The sequence below is a fragment of the Arvicanthis niloticus genome, chromosome 3, assembly GCF_011762505.2.
Source record: "Arvicanthis niloticus isolate mArvNil1 chromosome 3, mArvNil1.pat.X, whole genome shotgun sequence".
Taxonomy (NCBI): Eukaryota; Metazoa; Chordata; class Mammalia; order Rodentia; family Muridae; genus Arvicanthis; species Arvicanthis niloticus.
The window spans coordinates 134,291,374-134,315,037 of NC_047660.1; the positions used below are offsets into that span (position 1 = coordinate 134,291,374).

The following is a 23,664-nucleotide window of genomic DNA, read 5'->3' on the forward strand; positions in this document are numbered from 1 at the left end:
AACTAATTGAACTAACTGAACACTGAAAAGCAACATCACTCTTATTTGGAGACACAAGAGAACTCAGGATTCAAACGCACTTGGACTCCAGGTCAGAGACCAAGAGCTCAGAAAAATGTTCTATTTAAGGTTTAAGAATTCTTTCATAATGCATACCTGATGCTTCTTCTAAGGACTTAGCACATCTGCTGCAGCCTGTAGCTGATGGTACAGTATCTCAGGGGAGAGAAAGTTCACGGAAACACGTTTAAAAGCACTGGCTTTCTCATGCCTCCTTGGAGCTGGCCTGTTTCCAGCATCCATGTCCACCTGTGTCTTCTAGTCCTTCTAGTCCTTAACTTGGAACACCCCATCTCCCTATCAGTACTTAGCATCCTCTCCCTACGCCCCAACTACAATACAGGCTATTTTCAAAGATGGGGAGAAGATCCAGCTCCTTCCTACAGACTTCCCAGAATTCCCCTGACCCTTCTCCAGAAGCCCCAAGCAGTGGAGTCTGGACTATTGAAACCCTGAGTACCGTCTGCCCAGTGAGAACATTCATCACTAGTGGTAGCCTATTTCCCTTTTCTTTGACACAGAACATTTCCCTCCATCAAAGCACTTGAGTGTGTATTAAAGTGTGGTCACTAGCCACATACCAGGGTGTCTGCACCCTGTTATGACTGCTGGGAGTAAGCAGTGGATTTCACTCTGCTCTCTTTTGTTCAGGGTGTTCTTATACAAAGGCCAGAGAGTAGAAGTGTCTGGACACAGATAAATGCTTACAAATGTTCTGATGAAGATACCTCCAGAGAGGACGTACACTTTACTTCACAAGACTCTGGTGACATCCCTGTGTCTTTGCAGTCTTGCTTCATGGATTTGTTACCTTCAACCCCTTGTGAAAAACATGTGATTTTGTCACTCTTCATTTTAAAGAATTAATTCTTAAAATATAGTGTTTCCATACCACACACTGTCTAGAGTTATATACTATGACCAACACTTTGATCTTACCAACGTCATGATACCACGATTGGGTACACAGTCTTCACTGTGCACATGCTGTGCACATGGACACTAGTTAACAGGGTCCTAGAACCCAAAGGCAGGTGATGTGTTAGAGAAAGCAAGCAGCTGTCTTCCTGCCTTGTGAGCTTTAGCTGGAAAGGATGAAAGAGGAGAGATAACTGAGGAACCAGCTGAAGACAGACTGCCTGTGCCTTTCTATTCCAGTCACTCAGACTCTGGCACCTAAGAGAACCTGGGGTTGTGAGCACAGGAATGTAACCGAGAGTCCCCCAAAATCCTATGAGAATGAGGTCTCAAGAAACAGCAGCTGCTCACACAACTTTGCCCAGTGTTTGTCTCTAATGCTAAATACAGGAGAAGAGGAATTAGAATTCCTAGCTTTATAGACCAGTTTGACATCAGTCTCTGGTAAAATTAAAGACGAGCAGGCAACACTTGGGCAGGGGCAGTAGTCAGTATTTCTAGGAGTTGGAAGTGATTGGTTACTCTCATAAATCACGAGTAAAACTTAGAGTCTGTTTTTAGCAAGGCACTTGATTAAACTTTCCTTTCATGAAACCTTTCCAAAAAAAAAAAAAAAAACCAGTGTATGAAACAATTTAAGTGCTCACTAATTTGTGCAATATCAACTAGAGACCAACTAGATTTCCAGCCACTATTTTGCTTGGCTTTTTCAGTACTTGGAATTTCAGCAATCATCCTGAAAGTTGATGGCATTGACCTGATTTCTGGAAAAGGAATAATAAGTACCAGACTCCAAAACACTGGAGCCATCTCTGCTGTGCCACTGGCTTCCAGCTGTGCAACCTTCAACATAAAAGAGCCTGTCCAGTGCATGACATTGACTTGAATGCCAAATTCCTCAGATGTGTAGAATTGATGCAATGAATGTCAGAATCAAAGCTGAGATAGAGCTATTAAAGTGGAAATTAGAGGTTTAAAGTAACATAAACCAAGACAGAAACAGTTCCGCTCAAGGACCTCCAAGCTGCACAGATTAAAGAGGAATAAAGTCTTTGTGACAACAACAAACAGGAGTGAATTTTCCGTCAAACTCAGAGTATTTGTTTAAGGACAGTCATGTGCTGAAGGTTCAGGATAAGCTGATGTGTTTAACTAGATTTTGGTTACTCATTAGAGAAAAGTAACATTTTCTGTCTTCTGAGCACCTGTATACACTGTGTGGATTAACAACTTCATCCTTAAAGCAGCCAGCTAAAATAGACAAAAACTAACTCTGTATCACTACAAACCTTTCCTTTCTCTACTGTTTTCTCTGCTTTTTTTCTTTTTCTTTTCTTTTCTTTTTTTTTTTTTTTTTTTTTTTTTTTTTTTTTTTTTTTGAGAATGAGGGAGATGAACTCCAGATTTAAAGTTTTAGATTTTCTTTTCAAAAAGAAGTAGAAATCCTGAAGGCAGTATTGGAGGCTGGAAGGTTGTTGGCTAGGGCGGGACTAAGGAGACACAACCAGATGTCAGCTCTGTGTAAACTCGGACTTCCTGACAGAAACAGGATATTAGCTCCGAACAGTGAGCTTCCTCGAACTGAAGCGGCCAGGCTTCTGTCAGGAGTGGCGTGTGGACAGTATGTTGAAATTGCCTGGAGGGCAGACCACAAGTTTAAAGTACCTTTAGTATCTCAGAATGCTCCTAAAGTTACTTTTCTTTCACAGCAAAAAGAAAAGAGTAAATCTGAAGTTACTATTTTTTTTCCAGAACCTTTCTGCTGTACTTAAATAACACCATTTCCCCTCTATACATACAGGATAGCTATATTAGGACCTAAAATCCCATTCAAAGGAAAAATGGATTTTCCACCTGCTGATCTTGACTCGTGCTTAGCTATAATAAAAGTAGATTCTTTACCCCCTGAAATTTTACTAAAAATCTTCATCTCATTATATACGGGCAGTGGCGGACCTTTAAAAAGAGGTGGACAGCTTATTCACTAGTTTATGATGTTATGTTACCGTCATTAAAAGATGGAGGAGGGGCCAAAGCAGAGATGAAAGAGAAACGCCTGTTTCTGGAGCTTTCTCCAGCAGCTGGGCTCCCACTCGCCTATTCTTTCATTTCTCTTTCATTTGCATCATTTCCCCTCAAGATTCAGCCTCCCACAGCTTCCAAGAGTACAGGCACTGCTAATCATGTGCCACTCAGCACAAGCCTGACAGCTTGACTTGCGCTTGTAGTGTCCTTACCTGAAAACCTTCACTCACTCTTCAGGTAAGGAGGAGGAGGATGCATCTTGCAATGAAATACTTTAATTTGAGGGTTCGGAACAAGATCGGGAGGTGGAGCTAACGGCTCAATTAAGGGACCTAGGATGTGAGGATGTGTCCAGGACGGCCGGCTGTGAAATGTTAGATAAAATTAACTGCTGCAACTCAGGCTTTCCTGGGTTGGAAAGTCAAAAGGTCACAGCATCTGAGCAGGACACCCACCTTCCAGATGTTCACTTACCCTACATTGCAGCGGGCCAGCTGCACTGCCATCGCAAGTGTGCGCGGCCCCGGCCGAGGAGGCGCGGGCGCTTGGCCGGTCTCATGCCCCTGGCCGAAGCCCGGGCTCCCGGGGTGGGTGCTGCTCCCCAGGGCGCTGTCGTCCGGGCGGGAGCCGAAGCCTGAAAAGGTGCGGCGTGGCTGGGCAGCGGGGACAGCGTCTTCCCCGGAGGAGGGCGGATGTCCTTCGGTCGTGATCCCGGCACCTCCCCCTGCAGCCGCCCCCCCGCACCCCCCAGCCGGCCCAGCACTGCTCACGAGTTCGCGGCCAGCGCCCTGCAAGTGGAGCCAAGAGACCTGCGACTACGGAGCACAACCCTCTGCTTTGGCACCGCCAAGGGCTACCTCCGCCCAACAGCGCTTGGTCCCAAGCATAACCAGAGAGACCCGAAGGGCTGGGCCACCCACCGCTCGCACTCCCACCTGGCACCCTACCCACGCGGTGCCACCTCGCCAGCAAGATCTAAACTAAGTAGGAAAGCTAAGTGAGCAAGCCGCCTCCCTGTCCTGCCCCACCTCCCCAGAGCCACCTGGACTGAGACATCACCTGATCTCCGTCCACGTGGGAGCAGGCGCGGCTCGCCCGGTGCTGCAGTGTGGCGCCGGCCCCGCAGGTGATCTGTCGCCTGGCCCTGGCCCTGGCCCTCCCCTGAAGGCTCCGAGGCACCGGTGCCAGCTTAGCAGTCAAACCTGTTTTGACCCCAACGCCACACCTCGCAGCTCTACCCGGAAGACACCGCCAGACCTAAGCACTTTGCCCCGTGTGCATGCAGAACAAAAGTGCGCCGAGAGCTTCTAAATTTAAAAATGCGTCCGGTATTGCACTTTTCTATCCTCGCTAATCCAACAATCGAAACGCTTGTTTCTCAAAACAAAACGTCACGGAAGATTATACTCTTACCCTTTAAGGAAGCTAGAGGCTGAAAACATGGCCATTATTCAGTTAGACCTCGTTGTCACTCCTCCCATGTGATGCCTGCATCTGTCTGCATGATTCCCAGCGACAGTAACAGCCCCAAGAGAATGACAAAAGAATCATTATTCCATCCTGTTCTACAATGGATTGTCAATGCAAAATTCATGCCCCAAGGGACCTCAGTGAAAACTCTCTCAGCTCCTCATCTACAGATGCGGATGCTGAGGCTGAGTCCTGCCTTAGGAATGTGAGGATGCTGAGATGAGTGGATTCCTGGGAACCCACACGTCAAAGGAGCAACCTTCAGGTTCCAGGAGAGATCCTGACGCAAGGAAATTAGGTCCAGAGCAGTTGAAGACACTACCCTCTGGCCTTTGTATACACACACACACACACACACACACACACACACACACACACTCTCCAGCACTCTCTTCTCTCTTCTTTCTCCTCATTCTCCTCCCCTCCCAAAGAAAAGCCTGAAGCCTATAGGCTAACATGAACAGGGCTCTTTGAAGATCCACTTCAGTAAAAAATTAACTCAGAGAGCAAAGGTTCTAAGAAGTCCCTTCAGCCCTCGCTCAGCTTAAGTGTGTCCAGCATTTTACTTGTTCTGTGTAAATCAGCTAAGGCGATCTTGACCTGAAAATATTGTATTGTGCTTCAAACATACCAATTTTGTCATTTAGTGTGATTAATGGCATCAGACAAACAGAATGTGAATATTAAATTGGTTTGTTTGATAAGCAACTATTGTAAAGTATAAAATTGATTGTGTCTAAACGGAGCATGCATTCACATACATTTCAAGCACACCATGCTAGATCATTATGATCAAATGCATGGTTTCACCATTAGGCTTAATTGCCTACCTTAATTGCTTTAAGGTTCAGTCAACCTATGTTGCTATCATTTTAAGTGGCCTCTAGCCCAACCCAGAGTGATGAGTGATGGGGCCTTGATAGCCCTGGGAGAGAAGAGAGAAATGTGTGGCTATCCATCCTAGTTAGCAGGACAGAGAAGATGTTAGCCTCTGGCTTCCATCAGAATGCAACTCCAGACACAAGCATAAGTACTTTCTATGTGTGAGTGTGTGTTGGAGAGTATGTGTATGTGGGTCTGTGTGAGGGTGTGTGCCAGTGACTGCATGTGGAGGCCAAAGGTCCATGTCAGATGTCTTATTCCATTACTCTCCTCCTATTGTGACAAAGGGTCTTTCACTGACCCTGGAGCTGGTGGATGTGGCTAGATCCACTGGTCAGCAAGCCCCGGGCTTCTGTCTTCCTCTACCCAGCACCGAGGTTACAGGCACACTGCCACACCTGGGCTTTAACATGGGTGCTCAGAATCCCAATTCTAGCCTCCTGTTTGCACAGAAAGCACTATACCCACTGGACTATCTCCCTAACCCCAAGTGTATGCTAATCCTGCTCTATTCAAGCTCACACTGGGCCATCTTTATGAAGAATCATCCACTCCTAACCTCTGGTCTAAGAAAGAAGCTAACACCAGGGGAGGGAGGTCTAGCACCATACTGTGACTGTCAGATCCAGACCTGACCCCTCCTCCCCTCTCCACACAATGTTAAGAATGGTCTTAGAGACTGCACCAGTGTCAGGCTGATTGATGCACGGTGGGCTGAGGATGGGAGACAGTCCCCAGGCTCCCCTGCATTTCACACAGCCAATCTTCTTGGTATACCCCTCTCCCTTCCTTCCTCACATCTGGAAGCCGAATTCCAAGCCAGTGGTGACTGAACGAGCCTACTTTTCTCTGGAGACTAGAGGTTGGTTTTGATTAATATGAATGAAAAGGAGTTGGAGAGAAGGCTGCAGCCGAGAATCTGGTGCCGTCTGCTGATAGGGATTGAGGATACTCAGACTAAAATGGTCTCTTCAGTCCTGAACTTTTCTTACATGTGCCAGGATTTTATTCAAATTTGACAGAGAGACCCAGATACCTGTCTGTGAGTAGGTGAAAGACACACTTTACTCAGACCCAGACCAGGGTTTTGAAATGTAACGATTTACAGTACAGGAGATTGCAATACGTGTTGATCCTTTAAAAATATTTGTTTTATGTGTATGGATGTTTTGCCAGCATGGATTTCTGTGCATCACAAGGAAGTCTGGTGCCTAGAAGAGAGTGTCAGGTCCCCTGAGTCTAGAGTTACAGGCAGTTGTGAGCTGCCGTAAAACCTGAGTCTCTGTGAGAGCAGCCTGTGCTCTTAGCCTTCTCAGCAGCCACACATGCTGACTCTTAAACACTTCCTTGTCCGAGACACCTAAGGATGCTTCTTTGTGAAGAGCTCTCTCTTTGAGTATGAGAATAGCACCAGGCTTTCTTCCTGCCAACTTACAAGGCCTTTCCACTCCTCCCAGGTGACCCTGTGCCTAAGGAGGCTTTGAAGCTCAATGTCAACCTAAATCACACTGCTGTAAGAAAGTTCTTGTCTAACAGTTCACCAAATCAAAGACCAAGCAACACCTCACAAGGGCCCAGGTGTGTGTGTGTGTGTGTGTGTGTGTGTGTGTTGGCATACATGCATGAGCGTGCACACATGCTCTCCCACACCCCTGTGTATTCATGGAATGTGGACATTGGCAAATCTTGAGATGATCATTGTCGCCACATATATAATCCAGATGTCACACACTGTATTACATGCTTTGTGGTTTTCTTGGGGCATATGTACTTTTCAGTGTGACTCAGTTTCCATTACCTCACTGCCTACAGTGTTTAAAACACTTTGTCTGAAGTTATCAAAAAACTTGAATCTCTCCTTGGAATTCTGTTCCCTGATCTCTGCAGGATGTAAGGACAGGGTAAGTCTCACTGTGGCCATTAGCTGAGAAAAAAAAAAAGAACAGTTTTGTTTCATTGAAGATTCTCCTCAGAAATCAAATCAACTGCCAAAGATTTGATAGGTTGGTACTTGAAGAATTTCAGGTAATTCAGCATAAGAAACTATTTGCCTACCTAGAAATAGTTTATGGCTTAGGATTTCTCACTTAGCTGTTAACCTCTGATGGAAAACAAGCTACTGTAACTCATAGTCAATGATAAGTTCTAGTCATTGAGCAGCTGTGAGTTGAGACCCACAAAGCCTTCTACAGGCTGTCTCATCCAACCCTTTCATGCGGCGACGTTTCTGCTTTAAATAGAAGGCAATGGGAACTACAAGGCAACTGCTGCTGGGTGTGCTTGGACTTAAATATGAACCCAGGCATGAGTCCAAAGCCAATGTGTTTCATAGTTTTCCAAAGCCTCAGTGGCCTGTTAAATCTGGCCTTGGTTCTAAGTACCAATCCTTCCCATCTAGCTTCTAGTCCCTCAGCCCACCTGGGCAGTATCTCCTGCTGAGCTGAGTTACCAGGACTTGAAAAGAGGACTGGCTGCTACTAAAGCTTTTAAATCTCTAGGGGCTGACCACATGGTTTGAACTATTCATTAAAGCCTTCTAAGCCAGGTGCAGTGGCACAGGCCTACAAACCCATGACTTGGGAGGACAAGGGAGCAGGATTAGGAGTGAGTCCAATCTTGGCTACATATTGAAGCTCCATCTCAACAAAACACAGCAGGACAGAACAGAAAGTACCCAGTATTTTTTTTTTTTTCTGTTGCTTCTGTATTTCTGTGCAAGGCTCTGGCTCATGGCCTACCATGAGAACTCCATCAGCAGCCCTGATGTGTGTGACCTCTGAGGTATGAGACACGTATGAGATGACTAACAAATAGCTATAAGGAAACTCATCAAACGTCTAAGAAATAAAACACAATCATAAATAGTTAGTGAAAAGCAGAAAAACCTTTGATCAGGCCATGAATAGACATCTCAGTTGTTGAAAAAGGGAAGAGTGTGGATAGCCTGTGCTAAAAGCAGGGGACGGCCATGAGCATGAACAGTTATGTGGGGGAAGAAAACGAATCTAAGTTACAAAGCATAGGGCCCACAAGCACCAGGCTAGGTGATTTGTTAAGACTGATAATGGACTCTCAGAAAGATCTTAAATTACAAAAACAATGTAATAAAATGTTCTTGGATGGATGGATTTGCAGTTATTAGGGCAGTGCCGTGCATGAGTGTGGAGTTAGTGGCACAAGCCAGTCATGCTGCAGAAATCCCAACCGAAGCACAATGGTCTGGCAGAAAATGCACAGGCACACTTTGTCCTCACAAGTAAATTCCCTCTAACTCATCAGTCAGGTTATTTCTACCTCAGTCTTCTAAGATTCTTAGGCTTAATGGGACCACTTCCTGTTGGATTTGAGTTTTCATACTTCAAGGAAAAAAGAGAAGAAACATGCACACACACGTGCATGCGCATGCACACACACACACACACACATCCTAATTACAAACATATGTAATAGACATGAACACAAAAGATGATGGATTCCACTATGTCTGTCCCTTGAGTAAAGCAAGGTAACCAAGGCAGAGGAAGTGAAAATTTAATAGAAAGACGTACATTTTCAGAACGTTAAAACCTTTTTTTTTTTACACTAGGGCTGGGGTCAGGGATCTATCAGAAAAGTACTCACTGTATAGATGTGAGGATCTGAGTTTGGATCCTAAGTACCCATCTAAAAAGCCTGAGGGTACTCACTCTTGTAATCCCAGACCCAGACCCCTGCGGTCTCTGGGGCTTCCTGACCAAGAATATAAACTCCAAATTCAGTGAGAGGTCCTGTCTCAAAAAATAAGATGGGAAATGCCAAAGACAGACACCTAATGGTGAACTGTGACCTCCCATGTGCATAGTGCACACATACAGATACACTACACACTAAACAAACTTTTAAAAGCTTGTTACAATAAACAATTATATTTAATCAGAATAAAATAAAGATATTTTTCTTTGGAAAACAACTAAATAGGCAAGTTTTGAAGGCCCCCGAGAGCCCAGGATCATGTTAAGAAGGGACCCAATGGTCCTTCTTCAGAGGTAGGTAGCCACCCACTGCTGCTGTGCTTACCTTGTGGTCTCATTATCTGGGTTTCCTGACATTCTGTAAAATCTCTTAGGTGCTATAAATATCTTACTGTTTTATCCTTTTACATTTTATTTGAATCTTTGCAGCGTTCTCATAGGGATAGTAGTTGTATTAGGTGGCACGTGTGTGACTTGTGTGCTAAACAAGGGAACACAGTGCTTCTCCCCTCTTGACTGGCTCCCCCAAAGCTCCCTTGAGACCTTGAAGTCACAAGAACAGCCTAAAACCTTTTCAGGTTTGAAATAAATCACCACCTCAATCTAGGGACTAGCCTCCAAATTTAGGACATTTACTGATAAGGATGGATATTTTGATTAAAATTCTGTCTCTAGGGAATGGCTGACTGAATTCCAGAGAGAATCCAGTTACAGGCAAATTTCACCTCTGTCTGATGTGGGGCCACCCAGTTTTTGTGAACAAGAAATTCAATTTAGTTTCTTATCAACCTATTAAATTCCCAACCAGCCTGATCTCTGAATTGAGATTGGCTACAAGAAGTCTAATTTAAGTAAAGCAACCAGAAAGGCCTGACTCTAATGATAAGGTTCAGCAGACATCTCCACCTTAACTGCGTCACCCTGCAGCCACACAGGACAGAGTAACCAGTTTTCTCTTTCATAAAATACACATGCATCTCTTCTACACTCAACACTAATTACATTTTCTCTTTAAGAGAAAAATTAAGTGAAGCAGTCTTCACATCTATACAATTCTCGCTGATAGCAGACGGAAGGGAGAGCAAAGGAACAGAAACTAGTGGGAACAGCACTGGTATCAAACAAACAAAAACAAGCAGCTGGAAAAGAGGTCATTTGTTCAGGGATAAAAGTGAAGAAAAGGTTAGATGACGTAAGTATGTCTTTGTCCAGTTCCAAAGCTCTTGGCGGTGCGTGATTGGTAGAGAAAGAGTAATCAAATGTGATCCTAACAAATACCTCGGATTCAGCTTTGTAGGACTGAATGACCAAAAATGGGTGTTCCCACCCTAGAGCTCATATGCTGAAATTAGGAGCCTACACTGTAGTGCACTTGGAGATGAGGACTTTGTAGGGTAAATTAGGTCACAAAAATAAACCCTCCATAACAGAATAGTATTGTTAACAAAACTATGAGAATACCTATGAGGGATTGTCTAGATTAAGGTTAGTCTGTGAGAATGTCTATAAAAGATTGTCTTTATTATCCTGAGGTGGGAAGACCTATCTACCATGGGCGGGATCATTCCCTAGCATGAGGTTCTAAATTGTATGAACAGGGAAAGCAAGCTGAGCATGCATTCATGGCTCTCTCCTGACTGCCTAGGTAATGTGACCAGGTACTTCAAGCTCCGGCCGCACATGACTTACATGCTATGGTGGAATATAACCTCCAACCATGAGCTAAATAAACCCTTTCTCTCATAAGTTGGTTTTGATTGGGTCTTTTATCCAAGAAACAGGAAAAAAAGCTGAGACAGAAAGAAGCTGGTAGTGAGACGTGGGTTTGCTGTTGTGATAAAGCTGACCCTGTGGCTTTCAGGATTTGGCAAGTGTTTTGTGAGAGTAATGTATAAGAGTTTTGTACTTTGGGATAGAAAAACCACTGACTATTGTCTCAATAGGATGTTCTAGTGGCATCTTGGAAGACAACAATGTGTAGAGGAACGAGGTGAAGGACAGCGAAGGGCTGGCTCCTGAGGTCTTAGAGAGAGATCCAAGGACTCTGTCATGAACTTGTCCGGGGCTGTTCGTGTGACATTTTGTCAAGGAACCTTTCCTTACTCTGTTTGTGTCTAAGAACTTAAGTGAAGTTAAATTTAAAGATGTTGAGCTAATTTGTTTGGTGGAGGAAAGGTGTATGGGAAAGGTCAAATTTCAGACAGGGAAGGTGCAGAAACAGAAAAACCTACAAACATCTATAACTGTTAAGGAGGTTTTAGAGACACCTGGTACTTGACACAGGGACAACAGGAAAGTGGGTTCTTGGTGAGAACAGAAGATTATACGGCTGCTATCTAAGGAGCCGGGCTGATTTGAAGCTGGCAGCAGAAGTTGGTACTGTTGTCATGTAGTGCTGGTTTCAAAGGAATGAAAGATGCAAAATTGAGGATATCATGAAGATGAGCTGAGGCTAGGCTCTGTGTGGCAGAGTTGCAAACCCTGAAGAGAGGCCCTGAGATGCTATTTTGTGAGGATGATGCCTAAGTGACAGTGGAGATCTCAGAATATCAGAGATGCCACGTCCACGGAAAGTCTGCCAAGGAGAGCTGCAGGTGTGGAGTAGAGTGGACCTAACGGAGAAGCTGTGTGTGCTCTAAGTAGCAAGGTTGGAGGAACGGGGCTTCCAACAACTTTTGGAATCACACTGATAACGTCACAAGCTCCAGATGTTGTACAAAAAGCTATAGGCTTTCATAGTTGTCCTACTGGAATTTAGTTCTGTTTTGGTATTTTTCTTTCTTTTTTTTTTATGCTCTGAGTCTTCCCTTTCAGAATAAGAATGTTTATTCTGTCATTATATGTTGGAAGCATGTGATTTGTTTGCTTTTTTGTTTGTTTTGTTTTTTTTTTTTATAGGAGTTCACAGTTAAGAGACTTTGAACTTTTAAAGTTTTGGAACTCTTAATGACTATTAGAATAAAGATGGGTATCTTAGTTTGAGTTTTATTGCTGTGAAGAGACACCATAGCCAAGGCAACTTTTATAAAGGAAAACATTTAATTGGGGCTGGCTTATAGCTTCAGAGATTCAGCCCATTATCATCATGGCATGAAGCATGGCATCATGCAGGCAGAATTAGTGCTGGAGAAGGAGCTGAGAGTTCTACATCTTGATCTGAAGGCATCCAGGAGGAGACTCTCATTCCACTGTGGACAGAACTTGAGCATAGAAAATCTCAAAGCCCATCTACATATTGAAGTACTCCAACATGGCCACACCTCCTAATAATGCCACTCCATATGGCCAATGATTGAAATACATGAAGCTATTCAACCCACCACACTGGGATATAGGAACTTTTAAATTGCAATGAGCATATTTTTATATTATAAACTAGTCATTAGTCTATGGGGACAAGAGGTAGAATGTTGTGGGTTAAAAGTGATGTGTTAAGCTGAACAGTGGTGTCACATGCCTTTCATCTCAGCAGAGGCAGATGGATCTCTGGGTCAAGGTTAGCCTGGTCTTCAGAGCCCATTCCAGTACAAAGAGAAACCCTGTCTCGAAAAACGAAGGTGCTGTATTTGGAGTGATAGAGGTAGATTGTGATGGTAAGTATTGTTAACTAGATACCTAGGAGGCAGGACCTGTGGAGGATTATTTAGATTAAGATTAGCTTCTGAGAATATGTGTTAGAGGCTGTCTTAACTACATTAATTGAGGTGGGAAGACCTGTCCACTGTGGGCAGGATCATTCCCTAGACATCCTGGACTACGTTTAAGGGGGGGGGGGGGAAACAAGCTGAGCATATATGCATGCATTCATTGCTCTCTTCCAACTGTAAATGGAAATGTGGCCAGCTGCTACAATCTCTCAATGCTTCCATGCCATGCTGGATTGTAACCTAGATCTGTGAGCTACATAAACTCTTTCACCATTGAGTTTTGTCATGGTTATTTTTATCATAGCATAGGAAACAGAGCTGAGACAGTATCCTTATAAAAGACAGTATCCTTATAAAAGACAGTAGGAAGCTTGTTCACCCCTTTCTTTCCCCACTTTTGCAGGACACAACAAGAAAATATGAATCTGTGAATCAAAAAGTGTCTCCAGTAGAGCCCGATCATGCTATCACCTGTACCAGACTTCTCCAGAGCAGAAAGAAATCTTTATAACGCTAATCTATGCTATCTTATTTTGTTATTATAATAACCTTAATACAAAGACTTGCTTTTGTGATTACCTGTTTTCTTGTATTCTCATCTTCAAAGACAAGATGTATCATAAAAGCCTTGTTCGTTTCAAAATGAACCACAGAATTTTAACATTATTAATATTTTTCTATAGAGCCTTGTGTGATAACAGCCCTACAACAAAAGAGGAAAAAATTGTCCTCTTCTGAGGGCATCCAGCAAGTATGTTGTATCTTGGCTCAGACAAGCTGGGTCTCACTAGTGTTGCCAGGTGGAGTCATGTTAACTGCAGCCCCTGGAGGCAATGGGTATTATTACCTCATAGAGGAAGTAGCCAACCACATTCCGTATGCCTACACACGCTCGACGGACGGGAAGGATAGAAAGGAAAGTTATCCAACTTAGCTTTTTCTACTAACTTCTCATCAGAAGCTAACTTTTTGTCCTCTAGTGTTCAAACCCTAGACTTTCCCCTAAGCTATAGATCATGGCAAGCATCAATTAGTTGCTCTGTCCTCAGTGACAGTGAGCCAGTCAGACCCTGAGCTTCTGCACCATGATTAGAATATTTCTGGTTCTTGGAGCGACAGTCCCTCACATTCAGTCCACCTCAGCTACTCTGTAAGGGCTTAGGAGACTGTGCAGTTTATCTATGACATGCTATCTGTTGTCTTCTTGTTGGTTGACACTGAACAAAAGTAGCAATAGGGACATTCTTCCTAATTTTAAAGAGATTGTTCTGATTTAGTATAGTATTTTTTTTTTTTTGAAGCAGAGTCTCATATATCCCAAGCTGGACTCAGACTTTCTGTGTAACTGAGCTGGCCTTGCACTTCGGATCCTCCTCCCTCCACCTCCAAAGTGCTTGGATACTAGACAGTCACTACTTTGGGCACTGCACATCAGGGAATGGAGCCCAGGGACTTTGTGCATGCTCGGTAAGCACCAGCTGAGACAAAACCCGGACTATAGTTTTTTCTCTCCTTTGTGCATGCGTGCGTGTGCGTGTGCGTGTGCGTGTGCGTGTGCGTGTGCGTGTGCGTGTGTGTGTGTGTGTGAGTGTGCGTGTGTGTGTTTTAAGTGCACATATCTCTGCACAGGGCAGAGGGACATCAGGTGTTCTTTTCTATTACACCCGTCCTTAGTGCCTTGAAACAAGGTCAGTCAGGAAACCTGAACTAGGTCGGAGGTCAGTGAGCTTCAGTAGTCATTCTGTCTGTCTCTGTTCTCCACAGCACTGGGGGTTCAGGCATTCATGTCATCTCAGGATTTGAACCCAGGTCCTCACAATTTCACTTAAATTTAATTAAGGAAGCTTCTTATTTCCAAGTCATTTCCAAGGAATATATACACGTATACATACATATACAAGTGCATATATACATGTATTCATACATATATATGCATATATACATATATGAATAATATATATATGAGTAACTCATTTTTAAAATGCTTTCCCCATCTATTAAAATAGTCAATCGTTTCGTCACTTTGGTCTGTCCTGTGATTTTTCCAACATTAAATTACTTTATGTTCTTTTTAAAAATAAACAAAACTTGGTAACAATGGGTTGATTTGGTTTGCATATATATTTTCATAGTGCTTTTGACTTATGCTTATGAGTGGTATCTATAATTTTAAATCAGTTCTTCTGTAGTTGATTAATTCCCGGGTAAGTTTTACAGAATACATTAGAATAGACTATATGTAGTCCTATGTTTTATTTACGACAATATGATCAGCATTCTGGTTCTTATAAGATGAAGTAAACTTTCCACTATGTCTCTTAGACATGGATGGAGCAATGATGCCTGGGCAGACAGCAAACATTTCTTTGAAGATATTGAAAGGTGACCCAAAAGCCACAACCAATCTGACAATTGAGTTTCCGTATTTCTCCCTCTCGTCTGGGTTCAGCCTAAGTCTCCAAAGCAGAAATGGGTCCCGGAGAGTAGACAAGAGAACTCAAGTTTGTTCTTTATGAGGTCATTATAAAAATTATTCAAATTCATCTTCCTTAGTTATTTAGTGCTGAAGTGTATAATAGTTCATCTCATATTTTGCAAAGTCTATGGGTCCCCGTAGATTTTTTTTGGTACTCTCTTGGTTTCTAAGCCCACTATGCTGGCTTGTTTGTCCTTATTGAAGTCAGCCATGCTCTCTGCAGCAACAGATCTATCTGCTGCTTCTTGGGCTGTGACTCCTTAGGCTGCACTTTATTCTGTGTCTTTCCTTCACGTGCTTTCCCCGTAGGTCCCGTGAACACTCAGGCTTTCGGCCTGCTTCTTGTGCCTTGTGCTAATCCCACCAGGGTCTGAGAGCAAGTCTTTTTAAATTTATAATATTTTTTCAGATTATCAGGTGAGATTATCTGTTTACATTGGTTTCAGATCACCTCTATGACAATCTTTTTTTTTGAACATGGACTTGAGTCCCAGGCTCACCTTAGCCTCCTAAGTACTGGGACTCCAGGCAAATCCCACCACACACACTGGAAACTAGAGCTCCTGGTGCTCATCTCCAGACAGGCTCCTGTTTCTAATTTCTCCAGCTCAAATGGTAACTGGTGGCAAAAGTCAGAAACCTGACTTGCTTTTCTATTTTCATATTATGTGTGAGTTCTTCCCATTGCGAGGCTCACTGATTGTCACCAGAGCTCTCTTTCCAGTTGCATTACACACAACTTACTCGTCCCACTGACTATCTACCCCAAAGCCTTCCACCTCTTTTCCCTCCCTGATTCCTACTGTGGCACTTCGCTGTCCCCTTCATACCTTTCATGTCTTGGTTCAAACATCACCTTGGAAAAGGCTTTCCTGGTTATAAAAAATTTTAATAAACACTTTACAAGAGAGTATATATAAATGTCCAATAAACAAGAGAACATGTGCTCAGTTTATCAGTCCCACCCACAAGTGCAAATTAACATCAACACCAAATCCCACTATATAATCACCAGGTTTGAACACCAAGGGTCAGTGTGGAGGCAAGCTGCCCTCTCACCTCGTGCAAATGGGAGGAGAACCAGGAACGTACAAAGTTTACACTTGTAAAATGTTAAATATCAAACTGAACAGTGCTAAACATAATTATATGGCATGACTGCCCATTGCTAGGGGTACAGATTGGGTGACATGCGTGGGAACACAGGTGACTTCAACCTTTCTTTCTTTCTTTCTTTTTTCTTTCTTTCTTTCTTTCTTTCTTTCTTTCTTTCTTTCTTTCTTTCTCTCTCTCTTTCTCTCTCTCTCTCTCTCTCTCTCTCTCTCTCTCTCTTTTCTTTCTTCCTTCCTTTCTTTTCTTTCTTTTTTTTAATTTTTAGGGTTGTTCACAGATACATGATGAGATCAGTATCTGAGCAGGAAATTAATGTTTGTTTCATGCATACCTACAGCCTGGAAGGGATTTTGTATAATATTCCCCATATTTCAACCACGATTTGTCACTTAAAAGTCAGATATGGAATTTTCAACTTATAGTATCATGTCAAAAAGTTTTGTAACGAGATCTTTTTGGATTTTAGATTTTTCAATTATGTCCGTTCAGCATGCACACTCCAAAGTTTACACACATTTTTACAAAGGGATAAGAGTATTCACAGCATCAGTTTGTATGAGAGAGTCTCAAACCTGAAAATGCTCACTCATAGGTGTTAAGCAAATAGTTTGCAAATACTATACCCTCAATGAAAGTAGAACACACACACACACACACATATATGATGCACAAACATCTTTTCATGTTTTTAATTTACCCAGAAAGCACCAATAATATCTTAGAGATACGCAATTAACTGTATTCAGAATCTTTAACTATGCTGGGTCTAACAGTGCAAGCTTGTAATTCTAGTCCTTGAGAGGCCAAGATGGGAGGGTTGTAAGGTCAGGAGCACTGTGAACCTCCTGCCAGCTCAAGGTATGTAATGAGTCCCCAGGGGTCTTAAAGTAACTAATAATAATGACTCTTACTTCAACCAGTATTAAACATTCATGTAATTTATGACTAAAAATTACTTTACTTTACTATCAATATTCTAAAACAAGACATAAGTTACTTTTTAGTTTAAATATGTACATGCGTATTGCCTCTATTTTCCTAGTGAATTGTAAAACTAAACTCCTTAAATAGATATGTATTTAAAATAGATAATTCAAAAATTAATCCCCGATAAGTCAACAAGTAACATCTTCATTCCACATATTGAAACTGAGAAAACTTGAAGCCATCTCACTGCCAGTCTCACCAGGAGACTGCGCAGCAAAGTGTATGGTTTTGTGCGGGATGGCAATACTGCTTTGCTTTCTTCTAAATGAGGCTCACAGAGCCCTGGCTCCACAACTGGACACAATGCGGAGATCAACAGATCCGTGGGGAGCCCAGCCTCAGTGGCGACATTTGCAACTCTTACATCAAAGCTCATCACAGAGAAGACTGTAAGAGTCAGAGGACCAGAAGTCTTCTGTGAGGATGTTTCTTCTAAAAATAGCTGCTTAAACAAGGCCTGACCAATGGTAGTATCAATAGTCATGCTAATGGGGGTTGGAGAAAATCTCATGGGGCCCTACCAATCGACAAAGAGCTACAGGCAACTAATGACCGCTGAATCAGTGAAAATTAGCCTCGTCTACGGATGAGCCCTTTAACTGGCTATCCAATGCAAAATGATCAACCCTAAGACAATATATACACATACAACAAAAGTGGACTCTGCAGGTTACAAATACAAGAAAAAGAGGCCAAGAGCTTAAGAGGGTTTGAGTGGAAATAGGGGAGTTTGCAGGTAAGAAAAAGAATGAAGAAAGGGTGCAACTATATTTTAATTAAATATATTAAAATGTTTGGCAAAAGACTTAATACCTTCAATACTAATCCTAAAAAAGAAAAATACAAAAAGCTTTATAGTTGCAAAATGTCAGAGTATGTGGGATGCAATGCTATCACTGAACTTAAATAAATTTTTAGGTTAATCATGAAAATTCTTTCTGGACAAACATGCAGAAATGAATCATTCAGTTGTTGCCCAAAGACCTGCTGCTCTACATGATTGATTTACTAGACTTGTTCTTACTCTTCCTTAACGTTTCATATGTGTGCCCATAATAAATACTGTATAGTAATGAATATTTCATGTTATGTGTCCTCACTCACATGAAAGGATTACATCCTTGGGCATTCTCAATTCCTAGATAATTGCATGATACTCAGTGGGAACTCAAGATACATAAGTCAGCAGAGAAAACAAGGGTCGGGGGGGGGGCAGCTCAGTAGGCAGAGCACTTGCCTTGCGAGCATGAGGGGCTAGGTCTGCAGCACTCACATATAAATTCTGGCCTTGTGTGCACACCTGCACCTTAGCACTGGAGGAGACAAAACTAAGTGAAATTTTGGGGCTCATTGCTGGCCAGTCAACCGGCCCACTTAATGCATTTCAGGTGAGGGAGAGGCACCATATCAAAGGTGGTGCATACGATTCCTGAGGACGATGCCCAAAGCTGGTGCTCCCACCTCTACACTCGTGCACATGTACACGCGCGCGCACACACACACACACACACACACACACACACACACACACACACACAAATAGGTTAAGCCTGAAAGGAGTTGTTAGTACATAAAGGAGGGAGAACTGTGAATTCCAGACTTCTGTGTACACCATGGAATGAAACGTAAGTCATTATGTATCCTTGATATATATAATGGTGGACCAATAAATGTCAACTTTCTAAAATGATAAGGCTGAAGGCATTCTCGGTGGATGACGCACAGTGATCTGACCAGTGATCTGACCATGCATCCATATTCAATATCAACTCTTTTGTTTGATTTTTAATAGCATTTGACTTTTAATTTTTAAATTTTTTATGTGTTCTATGTGTATATGTTTTGCTTGCATGTGTGTCTGTGACCTCTTGTTGAGGTCAGAAGAAGACTCAGGTTTCAGATGGTTGTGAGTTGCCATCTGGGTGCTGGGAAATGGGTCCTCTCAGCTGCTGAGCCATCTCACTAGCCCCAGCTTTTACTTTTATAAGAACTTTTATCCCTTTACTTCAAGTGGGATATAAAAAATAAATTCTAACTATCTAGACCAAATATATATTTATTGTAAATGGACTTCCTTTTCCAAGGAAACACATTTTTTTGTTTTTGCTAAAATGTCTCTAGAAAAATTGTTTCCATGCACCTAGCATCTTAACCAACAAAACCTCCAAAAAGATGCTCTGAGATGCCCCTGAGGGCTTAGTCTGACTTGTGTTCAATACTGACGAGCCTTAATACAGCTCCTAAGTGGGAAGCAGGGTACTGATCTGGTCCTCTGATAGGGAAGGATGAGAACAGCCTTGCTCAGCTTCATTCACGGGGGAAGCAGAAACTTTAGAGCCTCGTTGCTCTACCCAGTGGTCATAAATGTAGTAGAGACTGTTGCAAGGTTGCTTTCTGTTAGTGGCTGCCTGGTACATGATGGATGTGTGCACAATGAGGGGCACTGGCCCACCGGGAGACTCTCTCCAGTCTCTCCGTGGCACAGATGCTGCTGCAATAAACAGCGGTGTGTGCACTTCTGATCTAGTCAGGATTTCATTTCCATAGGATGGACTCCGAGGAGAGGGATAGGCAAGTGTGTTTATTCCAAAGGAGAGTTCCAGCTTGCATTTTGCCTTGTTTTGGTTACTGAGGCAGAGTCTCACTTTGTAGCACATGCTGGTTCCAAACTCAACAACCTGTTACTTCAGCCTAGATTACAGTTTTACAGGGCTGAAACATTTCTGCGTGTTTGAAAGGAACCTTCTCCCCAAGTCTCTTCAGCAGGGTGTTTCCCTCTTAGCTCCTCCTAATGGAAAGGCAATGGATCAATAGGTCGCTGTTGGATTCCTGCCCATCCTTCACTCCTAGCAAAGTTGAGTGTGCACTCACAGTTATCAGCCATCAGGGTATGTTTTTCTTTAAACCCCATCTGCCCTTTTTTGTGTGTTTGCTTATGTCTGGTTCAGTCACTGTAAGAGCTTTTGTGTACTTGGTCAGTTCTTTATCTTGTGTTCCAGACAGTTCCCTTGTCTATAATTTCCCTTTTTAAAGTCAGGTTTCTTTTAACACATTCATTTCCTTTTGAATTCACACTTAACCCTTGACAATAAATGGCTTAAAATTATTTCTGTATTCTTCCCCCTTAATAGCTTCCATGTGCTATATTGCTCATTCAAGTTGAAGAATCTTTGTGTATACATAGACAGTCTCTGTTTTCCTTTTCATGAGTCAGTCTGGAATTATTGCAACATGCATTCTGTCTATTAAACTACTAGATCAGTAACATTTTAAAAATAACCCACAATGTCTTTTTTACTAAAATACCACTTTTGTTATATATCAAATACCCACATGCATTGGGATCTATTTCTGAGTTCTCCATTCTTTTCTTTGATTTTTTTCCTCCTGCTAAGCCCAAATCAAAGCCAATAACGAGGTCATGGCATGCTTCAGTGTGAGAAGCTGCCATGCATCTGTTTCCTTTCATGTGAGCTATTCCGTCTAACTTTAAAAGAAAAAAACCTTTAATCTCTCTCAGACTGCATTCAAATTAAAATTACAATTGTTTTAGAGTTACTTACTTTAGAAATAATTCATATTTTATTTCATTTCATTTATCTAAGAACCTAGTACTTGATTTCCTTTTGTAACATTTTAGTATTTTTTCTGATGATCCTTAATTTTTTTCTATTATTGTTTATTTTCGTAAGTACAGAAAAAAATTGTTTTCCTTTGTTTACCTTTGGTAGGACAACCCAACACTATTGGAGCCATGGTGATTCCCATAAGGCCAAATGCTAGACATGAAACTGTAGGACTTGACGTTTGCTCTGTTGGGTTCTGGTCTTACTTTGGCCCAGTCTTTCCTTGCTGTGCTCTATTCTTCCCCTTTGGAATGTGGATGTGTTTTCTGTGTCATTTTATGTTGGATGTATGTAACTTGTGTTTTAGTTTTAATGGTCATACAGGCATGCATAGGGGCCTTGAATCTCAGAAGAGACTTTGGGCTTTTAAAAAGTGTAGGTATTGAATACAGTGAAGAGATTTGAAGTTGGATCAGATGTATTTTGCATCATGAATCTATGAAACAAGAGGTAGAAGCTAGGTTTACAAGGGGCAGACTTGTGATGGCTAATACTGTCAATTTTGATAGGATCTAAAAATCAACTACATTGTAGAATCTTGTAGTAGAAGTCTTATAGACTCTACAGGACAAACCTCTAGGTCAATGGTTCTCACCCTTTAATACATTGTCTCATGTTACAGTGACCCTAACCATAACATTATTTTTGTTGCCATATTGTAACTATAATTTTGTTACTGTTATGAATTATAATGTAAATAGTTTTGGAGTTAGAGGTTTTCTAAAAAGGGTCATGACCCACAGGTTGGGATCCACTGCTCTAGGCTTATTTATGAGGAAATTTCTAGACTGAGTTAACACAAGTGGGAAGATTCACCTGAAATGTGGACACCACTATCCTCTTTGCAGGGTCCTGGACTGACTAGAAGAGGTGACAGTGAGCTGAGTACCAGAGATCATAGTTCAGAGTTCATAGCTCTCTCCTTCTTGAGTGCAGATGCAATGTGGGCAGCTGCCTCATGCTCTGGCACCATGCCCTTCCTGCCACATGGACTGTACATTCAAACTGCAAACCAAGTTAAACCCTCCCGTAAGTTGTGTTTGTCATATATCATGTCCCAGCACCAGAAAAGTAACTACCTTCCCACCCAAATTCAGCTCCTAGGCTATGATCTAGACATCATCTTTTCCATACTAGTTCAAAATAACCTTCCCCTACGGCATCTAGGTTCTACTGACATCCCAAGACCTTTCAAGTATATCTTGGAATGCCAGGTTTTATTCCAGTCACAGCAAGAGTTTGGAGTAGAAAGACTTGTGTGTTGTATACTCAAATGTAGGGGAGCAAGCTCACATGGACTGTAGCTTAATTTACTAAGTAAATGACTGTGGATCAAGACCTGCATATGATGGAGCCAGTCAAAGCCCCAGAATGAATGGGAGTCACCATGCTCTACCCCTAGTTGAGTAGCTCTTGGTGGTTAATGGCAGCTGGGGGGGGGGGGGAGGGCAGGATTCTATTTTTCAGGTATGTGGCCCTTGTAGGTAGTCCATGTTCTATTACATGCCACCATACCCATATGCATCCAGGCATGATGGAACTATTCAAAGTGGGAGAGAGAGAGAGAGAGAGAGAGAGAGAGAGAGAGAGAGAGAGAGAGAGAGAGAGAGAGAGAATGAAGTTTGGAAGAAGATATAGTGGGGGAGACTCTGAGAAGAGTTGGAAGGGAATGAGATGTTGATATGATAAAAACACATTGAAGAGTTGTATGAAATTCTCAAAGAATAAACCATGTTTTTAAAGTACTAGAGAGGCTGACTGCTCAAGATCACCAAGAACTCAACCAGTTGGAAGCTACAGTATTGACTACATTTCTCTACATTTTAAAAAGTACTCTACTCCCCAAAGAGAATTCTCCATTAACATGCTTCTTATAAGATCCTCTACTTTCTCTAGAAACTTCTGTATCACTGCTGTCAGTTTAGCTCTGTTCTGAAGCAAGGGTGGAGAGTTAGTATATGTCACCACCTGGAGAGGAAGTAGGTTCTTTGGGAGGTGTCTAAAAAGTTCCTGTGGCATGTTTAACATCACACCCTATGCTCACAGAAGTGCTTGGGAATGGGGGTAGAGTCCTGGACCACTTAAGAAAGTGAGGGTTTAAGTTGAAAAGGAATCACCATGGTTTCTAAAAATACTACAACCTTACCTTATAATGAAATATTATTCATTATATTTCAAACTATGTATATTTATACAGAGATAGATAGAATGTAGTAATAAAGGCTAAATGTATCAATCAATAACAAACAAAACATTTAGAATTAATTGTTGCTGAGAACTGTACCTTAATACTGGAATCCCAGCTATCCAAAACAGATATCCTGCCAGTGTGTGAAAACAGGCTGCTGGCTCCTGGAAGGCAGTGGCAGCTGGGTCCCAGCCCCCTTTGCCTGGAGACAGTTGCTAGGCAGTATCAGATTTGCTCACAAATGCACTTTTCACCCAATGAGCCCTATTATGATAGCACACAGGCCACTTCCCAATCATTCTTTCTGCTCTCATTTTATTAAAAGGCACTGATAAAACTTGGCAAGAATGACTAATAGTGCCACGGAAGCTGGATTGTGCTAGGCTGTTTCCTGGGAAAAAAAAAAAAAAAAGAAAATCTTTTCCATCTAGCTCCTGGAGTACTTTATGAAAATCTGAACGCTCCACATTACCCTGTTCTCAGGATGAATATAAACACTGCCCAGATACTAGAATGGAATAATGGAATGGAGACAAGTTCT

At 42.3% G+C, this 23,664-nt stretch overlaps 1 protein-coding gene across 6 annotated transcripts in view; it reads right to left on the bottom strand.

Annotated features, from left to right (window-relative positions):
* The window catches only part of Akap19 (A-kinase anchoring protein 19), a 34,080-nt gene extending 10,845 nt beyond the window's left edge, over positions 1–23,235 (bottom strand). The window contains exons 1-2 of one of the 6 annotated variants that reach the window (XM_034498428.2): positions 4,063–4,255; positions 3,478–3,637 (exon numbers count right to left, since the gene is read on the bottom strand). The gene's annotated coding sequence lies outside the window, so the exon portion shown is untranslated. Of the gene's footprint in view, positions 1–3,215; positions 3,400–3,477; positions 3,638–4,062; positions 4,256–4,416; positions 4,475–13,312; positions 13,517–23,219 lie in introns of those variants that run through there. The other 5 variants (XM_076931937.1, XM_034498429.2, XM_034498430.2 and 2 more) reach the window with 5 other exon arrangements.
* Between the last annotated feature and the right edge of the window lie 429 nt (positions 23,236–23,664).